The sequence below is a fragment of the Pteropus alecto genome, unplaced genomic scaffold (genome assembly GCF_000325575.1).
Source record: "Pteropus alecto unplaced genomic scaffold, ASM32557v1 scaffold110, whole genome shotgun sequence".
In the NCBI taxonomy this organism is placed as follows: Eukaryota; Metazoa; Chordata; class Mammalia; order Chiroptera; family Pteropodidae; genus Pteropus; species Pteropus alecto.
The window spans coordinates 12575941-12585471 of NW_006431920.1; positions in this window are offsets into that span (position 1 = coordinate 12575941).

A 9531-nucleotide genomic window follows, 5' to 3' on the forward strand; every position below is an offset into this window, starting at 1 on the left:
TGTACCTGTAATTGGCAGATCAAACACCAGATTTCCTATTAATGGATATTATTGTAGCAAACAATAAAGTATGTATGTTTTCTTAAAGGGAACACCCAGGAAGGCACAGTGGACACACTGACCAAAGTGATAGGAATGTATTGGTGAAGAGGGTCCCAGCATCACTGAGAAGCCCTATTGGCCAGAAGTGGGCTTACTGATAACAATGGAGATGGACGAATAGGGGCCCAGTGGCAGTGCCTCCCTGTCAGAAGCAAAGTGGGCACGATTGTCATCATGAGTGGTTAGGTCTAAGAGATGCCTACAGAAAGATTTGGAGATGATTAATAGAACATGGTATCCCTAGAAGCAAAGTGGGTGGGTAGACATTAAGGGTATTGCTCAAGCTATACCATCAAAAGATCTCAAGGATGGATGGCCGGCTGATCAAGAGATAGGTAGGGTACAGCCACCCTAATACAGAGTTATAACCTCTTGCTAAGTTTCCAGACTTTGGCTACTTTCCAGACCCAGAAACTACTGATGGAAGTAAAAGCCAGATCCTGAAGAAGGAGGGCTGTACAAGACCACAGCAAGTGTATGTGGCAATGATTCCCTGAGCCCTTCTTCAAAAGCACCTATAGTTATTTACTTGGACAACTTGGGGAAAGGAGTGTACACAAGCATTTTGAGGATGTGGGACACACAATCCAAGTTGAAACTGATGTTCAAGGATGAGAGTATCACTATAGTGTGCCTTTTAGAATGAGGGCTTACGGGACTCAGGTAATAAATGGAGTCCTATCCCAGGATCAATTCGCCGTAGGTCCATTGAGTTCATGGATCTACCCAGGGGTCATCTTTCCACTTCCAGAATAAATTGTTGGGCTGAACATTTTTGGGATTTGGCAGAACCACCATTTGTTTCTTGGCTTGTGGGTTAAAAATTGTCTTAATGAGAAAGCTGAGTGAAAGCCTCTAAAACTGCTCCACCTCCTGGCCGAGATAGGAAACTAAGGTCACATCCCAGGGAGGTGGCAGCGATCAGGGCTACCCTTAAAGACCTCAAGGATGCAGGAGTCTTGGTCCTGATCATAATTCCATTTAATTCACCACACTGGGCCCCTATTAAAACTAGATGGCGCAAACTTGCCTTCTTTTTCATTGGATTAATGCATTTATTCATTTCCTCTGATCACTTTCTATTACTAATATCACACGAAATATGTTTAAATTTGATTAGGTTGCATTGAAAGGAGTATATTCAATTTCCAAATCACTACCATGTACAAAGTAAAAATGACCAACTGCTTTGAACTTTCTGTTTACAATGTTTTAAGAAATTTATTATTTCCTTCCAGAGTATTAGTCCATATCCTGTTTTGACACACTGCAAAAGGGCACTTGGCATCTCGATTTTTCAATTTTTAAGTCCCTTAACATATGAGTTTAGAAGACTGGGTTTTGGAGAATTTAGTCAGGGACTCTGGTTTTAGCTTGAGTCTCATCCTTTGATCATTTATTAACTAAACAGGGTTTATCTGACCGCTACTCATCTATATTCTAAGTATTTAGTGAGATTAAATTTAGAACAGAATTATAAACACAAAAATTAAATTATGACATTTATAATAGCCCAATAAAGCTGAAAACCAATAGCTGTAGTTTTTAAGTAGTAATTTATTTTGAAATTTTTTCAGCATCAGTAGTAGGAAATAGATATATCATATACCTTAGAGACAAAAAGGATTTCAAGTATCCTAATCAAGAATACACTTTCCAAAGATGGTTGTTTAATCATTTCAGTTATCTTTATCAAAATTTACACCAGAAGATTCATTAAGTTGCGTAAAGGGTGTAGGGAATGCTTTTCCATGTATGAAATAGGTAGTAGTGTAAGGGGTTAGCTAGAAAGACTGTCTGGCCTCCATCATCTTTGCAGGAAGAAGGTGTTAAGAACCTGTCAAACCCAGCAGTGCTCAAGTCCTTGAGCCCTATTTGTCCTTTGCCTACTTCACAGAGCTGACACTATGTTGTCTGATTTTATTATTGGAATATTGTTGTGTCTGCCTAAGAATGAAACTTTGACTCAACTTTTTTTTCAGATTTTTATTTCGCTCTGGTGGGTCCTGAGAAAAGAAGCGGGGCATTTCTCTGGGATTACAGGAAGCAAACAGATCATTCTTGGCTAATAAGTGCTGTATGCTTAGAAGAATTTGGTCCAAGACTCATTGTGTTATAGTGCCTGTTTGTAAGATTATGGGGCAGGAGACTATGGCCTTTACCCCTCTCTCCTAATTTCTGGAAACCATAGGTATTTACTAAAAGACTGGACATTTGCTGAAAGGTCATATTTACTTAGGTCAATTTCTAAACCAATTTTTAAAATAGAAAAGTCATGCAGAACATTTTAAAATAGAAAAAAAAAAAGAATCCCATAATACTAAAACTCTAATACAAGCATAACATTTTGGGAGATTTCATTCTTTTTCATGTGTATATGAGAAATTTATATGTACAATTTTATATCTTGATTATTAAATTTAGGTCAGGGGTCATGAACTCAAATGTCTCCAAGGATCATTGAGTAGGGACTGAAGATCAAAGGAAGTTATGTGTTCCTCATCCAAAAGGGAACAGTTACGACTCAGCTCCAAATGATCATTCACATGCAAAAGAGCATAGTTTCACCAGTTATTCTGATTTTTTGACAAGAGCCAAAACCCATGATTTTTAGATAAGTTTTATCAATTTTAAATGTTAGTTACTAAATTAAAAATTTTAAAACATAGTAGAGCCGATGATACATATATATATACACATATATATATACACATATATATGTATATATACACATGAACTGATAGTTTATCACATTTCACATGTCATAAACATTTTCTGTTAGTAAGCAGCCTCTAGAGCATCATTTTTACAGATACATAATGTTAAATTGAATAGATGTAACACATTTGACAATCTTTCATCTATTTTTAGACATTTAGAAGTTCTTTTCAAGTTCTTTTCTGCAAGAACATCTTCTTGCATGTTTCTTTGTCCTGTGTTTAGTGGAATTATAGAATCTAAGGGCATGGATATTTAAATCACTTTTATATACATCATCAGATATTTTTCAAAAGGTTTGTACCAGTTTATACTCTCTCTAGCAGTGATGGTTTCTCCATATCTCTATCATCATCGGTATATATACCAGAAAAAATTGACAAAAAAAAAAAAAAAAAAGACATCCACTCTGTTTATTAGTTAAGGTGAATATTATTTTACATGCTTGCTTACCACTTTCAGTCCTTTGGTGACTTGTCTATTTGTTTCCTTTGTCCTTGGTCCATAGGGAAAACTCCTACTTTGAAATTTTAACGTCAATGTATACAGCAGCCGGGTATAAATAAACATCAACACCTGCTTCATGTTTAAAACATCTGTTTTATGGGGCTTTTCTCTTCTCCGCTAGTTGTCAGCTTTCATCCTTGGGTCTCTCACTGTCTCACATGGCAGCATCTATAATAGAGGCAAAATGGATTGAAAGCCATCTTTAAATAGCCTTTGATACTATCTGTGTCTTTTTAATTCATTTTGTGGGATATGATTCTCAAAGATTTAGACTGATGAAGTTTTACACCTACATTTTATGATTAGTTATCAAATTATTACGAATTACTATGAGTTTACAAACACAAATTTTCCTACTGTGACATTAGGGTCAAGACTAGCTCCTAGCTTTGAGATTCCATACTCAAAATTCCAGAGCTCAGAGAGACTTTATAAGGCATCTATTCCAAACTGCTCATTTTGCTAATGTGTAAATTGAGTTCCAGTTACTTCTCCAAAGTCACCAGCTAGCAAATAACTACATCTGAATTCAGCTAATGGATGGGTGCATTTTTGTATATTCATGTCTGAATTCCATTACAGAAAATGATTATTTTGCTCTTCTAAGACTGAAGAAAAATTTCCGTGGAAAAGCTTTATAAATATTGGTTTTATTCCTCTTTTACCTCAAGAGGTATGATGGGAACAGTGGGATTCAAGAGGAAAAAAAAAATCACTAAATATTTTACTTTATGTATATGACAGAAGTACAAAAATTCAGTCCAGATATTTTATTAGAGGTAGCTCTATGAGTGTCATTACTACAGAGGTTCGTATCCAATTTGGGGGCAAAACATTAAACTAGTGATTTTTATCCAAAGGTATCTGATGTCAATAAAATACATGCCACAAAGGAATTGCGTGCTCTGTCCTAGAAGCTGAATATTCACTCTTATACATCTTGAACGTCCCTCTCTGTGGAAGGCTCTGGATCTTTCTTTGCAGCAGCTGAGCAGGTAGCCCGAAGGGGCTTGCCATTCAAGCATAGCAGGGGTGCCAGAATAAGTCTAAAGTAGGAGTGTTGAAACTTGAGGGTGTTATTAGATATGCAGGTGCCTGGGGCCCACTCAAGATAGTATGCTTCTGCAGGACTACTGTGGAGACTGGGAATATTCATTTTAATAGACTTTTCATTTTAGAATAGTTTTAGATTGACAGAAAAATTGTAAAGATAGTGCAGAAAATTCCATATACCCCACTCCCAGGTTCCTAGATTATTAACATCTTACATGACTATGATCCAGTTACCATATCTAGTGAACCTATATGGATACATTATTATTAACTAAAGTCCACACTTTATTCAAATTTTCTTGGTTTTTACCTAACGCCCCTTTCTGTTCCAGGATCCCATCCAGGATACCGCATTGCATTTAGTTGTCATGTCTAAGGCTCCTCTTGGCCTTGACAGTTTCTCCGACTCCCTTGTTTTTGAGGAGTACTGGCCAAATGTTTTGTTAAAAGTACCTCAGTTGGGATTTGTCTGATAATTTTCTTGTGATTAGACCCGGAGGAAGACCACAGAGGTAAAGTGCCATTTTCATCACATCATACCAAGGGTACATGTATCAACGTGACTTATTAGGACAGTGTTAATATTGATCGCCTGGCTGAGAGACTCTGCAGTTTTAACTCCTCCCACTTTAGAAGATTTCAGTGCAGGTGATCTTGGGGAGTACATCTGGAAAAAGACCAGGTGTCATATTCACTCTAGAATTCAAACATGTCTGAGGATGTTTAAGGGATTAGTGGGTGAAGTAGGGACTAGACCCAGCTGTGAGTAATAGAGAACCCTGCACAGAGGTCTTCTTTGTCTTATGCAACAAGAAGTCTGGGAATGGACAGTCCATACATCAACTGTGGAATCTGTGGCTTGCTTCCTGCTCCTCATCCTTAACTTGATTTTAATCCTCACGGTTCCAAGAGGGCTGCTACCTCCAGACTTAGCATCTACATCCAGAGGAAAGGTGTAAGGACAAAGGAACAAAGGGCAAATTAGCTGTGCCTGTCACTTAAAAAAAAAAAGAGAGTTCTACTTACAAAATATGATTGTCCAGAACTGGGTCACTGGGCCAGCCACAAATACAAGGGAGTTTGAGAAGGTGAGTAATTTTAACTGAGCATATAATTACCTGAACTATCCTGTTCATTAGCAAGAAGGGAGTAAGACCATTGAGTAGGCAATCAGCAGTATCTGCTTCAGGGGAGTGCCACCAGTGATGTATTAATATTCTGCAAATTGATTCGCACCTCTCTTTATCCTTTTGTCTATTCTTTCATAGCAAAGAGATCTTCTAAAAGGGCGAAAAGGTTCATGTTTCCTCCTGCTTAAAGGAATATTCTTAGGAAAAATTCCCAAGTCCAAAACATACCCACAAGATTCTGCTATTTGGGACCTTGCTTATCTCTTCAGACTCGCCCTGCAAGCCAGTACAATGGCCTCCTTACAGTGGTGCAGACAGACTTTGCTCTCTCTTCCCACTTCACGGCCTATGCACATGTCTTTTATTTGGAACACTCTCCAGCTACCTGCATGCCATCTCCCCCTTAGCTGGTTACTGCTCCTACCTCCTATTCATTCTTCAGCTCTTTCTGTTTCAGTTCAATATAAGTTCATCAATAAAACCTTCCCCCACTCCACAGACTGGCTTAGGCCTCACTATAATATACGCAGACTTACAGCATCCTGCACTTTTTTTCCTGCGTGGTTCTTAACACAGCCATCATCTTGAATCTATTTATGCAATTATTAGATTAATGGTTGTCTACTCCATAAACTGCAAGCTCTATGAAGCAGGCAGGCACCACATCTATCTCTGCTCATTATTCGATTCCCAGTGTCTAGTGGAGTGGCTGCATATGGAAGATATTAAGTAAATATTGGCTGGGAGAATGAATGAGGAAAGCCTGTGTCCTGAGGGAAGAGAAAGTCAAGAGGTAGAGTTTGATTCAAGAACAAAGAATCAGTGATGGAGGGAAGCATTCTGACTCTAGCTCTGTTCGTCACTGATGTTTTCCTTCTCCTTTGCCACTGTGGGCTCACACCTGACTTTTAAAGTGAGGAGACATTTAAAAGAAAAGATCAAAACACTAAATGAGCTTTTTCTTGTGTTCCTCCTGGGACACTGGAGATGCTTGTAGTCTTGGCACCAGTGGCGTTGAAAATGGCATAAGGAAATGCCGCCTGTGAAACGTGGGTGCCTTGTGCAGGAATGGTCATAGTCTTAGCATGTTCATTGCTGCTTCAGGCAGGAGACCTACAATTTCACCACCAAGACTGGTGACACCACAGGTGACCAAAGGGACAGTGCTTATCTTAGTGCTTAAAAGCATGGGCTTTGACATTCAGATCTCAGCTTTGTCATTAACAATGTAGATTACTCTGGGCAAGTTACTTAACTGCTTTAATCCTCAGTTTCCTCTATAGAAAAATGGGTAAAAATGTTCATTATGAAATTTGGATGAATTATTGCAGGAAAAGTGATCAACACAGACAGCCCCACTAAGATCTCACTTGTGGAAGCTCCCGCTGTGGTCCCAAAGTGTGTTAGGAACCTGCAGATTCTGGAAAAAACTTAAAGATGGAGGGTGGAATTCCACAGTGAGTTGAGATGCAGGTAGAGAGATTTCGTTTTGTGACTGCTCTTGAAACTTCATACGAACTTCCAAGCTGATGTGGCCTGGGAAATATAGTTTCACACACAAAGGCAAATCTGAAAGGATCTAATTTAACTTTTGTCTTTTTTTTTTTTTTTTTTCTGCACAGGCTTCTGGAAGAGGCAGCAAGTCCTCACAAGACGGTGGCAGTGCCATGAAAATTACTGGCTCTTCTGAAAGCTTTATTGATCCTGGGCAGAAGAGGGACAGGGGCTCAGGAGAGGGCGTAGCAGAGCAGTCGAGAGCACACCCTCTGGAGCTGGATGCCTGAGCTCTGAACTGAGTTCAGCTGTATAAAATTGGGAAATTTACCCAACCTTTGTTTCCTCACCTATAAAATAGATGATCTAATTCTTAAGGATTTTTGCAAGAATCACATAATTAATTCATATTAAGCAGTTGTTCTCAGTGGGGACGAGGGCAATTTTGCCCCCCAGGGGACATATGACCGTGTCTGGAGACATGTTTTGGTTCTGCTAATATGCTATTGGCATCTAGTGGGTAGAAGCCCAAGGATGCTTCTAGACATCCTGCAGTGCACAGGACAGACACCCACAGCAAGAATTGTCCAAAATGTCAATAGTGCTGAGGCTGAGAATTCCTAAGATGTGGTATTGAGAAAAACTCCTGTCTCGTAGAAATTGCTTATTGTGAGTGCTCATTAATAAATTTCACATAGAGATAACAAAGCATTTGCCACATATAGCTTACCAAGTACTCATGCCTGTTTTGACCGAGTGAAGGGGACCGAGAAGAGTTTTTCTCATTTTCTGCCAAAACCATACCCATGACATTTCAGCTGTGAGATACGGTTGTCAGTTTTTTGTTTTGACAATGTTTTAAATTTCATAATCAAGAAAAATAAGTGACTTTTGACGATATAAATGCTGCTCTTTTGGTTTGGATAGTTGCTTATCCAAAGTTGGAAGATGCTTATTTATGTTTTCTTAGTGGATGAAGAAGTAAGTAAATGGGTAATAATAGAGAAAGCTCCAAGGTACAAACTTTGGAGAATATGTCACGGGCAGGCCTGAAACATGGGACTGTTAGGGGGATGTGGCCCTGGCAATTGATCTTGGGATACTGACTATTGATTCTCCCTCCAGTGAACCTTCAGAATTTTGCCATCCTTGTTGCTAGTTACTTGCCTGTGTGGGAAGACAGGTGTTAGCCATAGGGAGGGAAATCTCACAAAGCAATGTTCTAAATAGATCTCTTGTCATCCTCATCCACAGATGCAGTGCCATCAGTGAAGGGGCGAGGATGAGGGTGGGGCACCTTCGTACACATAGAAAGGGTGGCTTGTCTTTCCAACTGGAAAAATGCTGCCCAGTATCCTGCTCTTTGTGGCTTTCTGTGTTAGGTAAACTCATCTTGTATGAAAGTACCTCATATCCTCTGCTCAGGTCCTGGGCAGTAGTGGGACAGGAACTCAGAAGAAGGTGGCTTTCTGTCAATTGTCATCTAAAGAAAACAAATATGAGTTTAAAGGGCTTGTGTTCAGAAGAGTTAGGGCTCTGCAGAAAAGCCTCAGAAGCTGGTGGTAGGGTGGAGCTGGGGTGATGGGATGTGGGGATGTGGAAAATGGGGAGAGAGGTGGAGAGGGCCTAGAGAAGAATGGGGTTCGGGAAGGCTGACAGACTGAGGATCCGTTCTTTCTACCTAGTCTTGCTTTAAACAGAGTGTTCATATCTATTTTTATCTAAATCTATCTATGCTTTGTAACATTGTCATTCCAAATAATATCTCATTATTTCCCCTAAAGAGTTTCACTTTCAGTAAAAAATGTTGAAAATCACTGGCATATATAGATAAAAAATAGCCCCTTTATTTATAGAATGCAATAGGTTAACAGTTTCCCCCTGAAGTCTCTATTCATTGAGGAGTTCAGGATGTCAGGAAAAAGTTAATACAATACCAGGATTATTTCCTAAAGCTAGCAAGATCTTTTCAACCTGCACTGAGAGAAGGCTCTTAAACAATTACCCAGGGCTCTTATCAGGGGATCAAGGGGAGACTGGGGTAGAGGGGATGGGACCAACTCCTTAATTCGAGTGTGCTCTGAGGTTGCAAAATGTTGGGTCTCTCTGGAATCAGGACAACCTGTGTCCTTTCCCTCTGATCATCTGTGAAGGCAGTACCGTAAATGCTCAGGTGCATGCATCTCGATGATTTCAATTGGCTGGTTATTTGTAACAAGTTTGCATCTTTAACCCAAGGATCCTCCTAGCTCCATCCAGGGGCTTTGCAGAAAGTTTCTGCTTGAACACTAGATGCCACTGTTGGCTCACTCTACTGTCTGTTAGCCTCAAGATTTCTTAAATCTCTATGCAAAGGTCTGTTAATTTTTCTCTCATTTAATGATTGATATAGAGATTTGCATGTGGGGTATTTTTTTTTTTGGATAAATTTCAGATATCGTTTTTTTTTTTCTACAGAACATTTGACAATTGGCAGAAAATGGAAAGATAAATTGGCATGAAATGTTTCTTAAAGGAGAAATGTCAA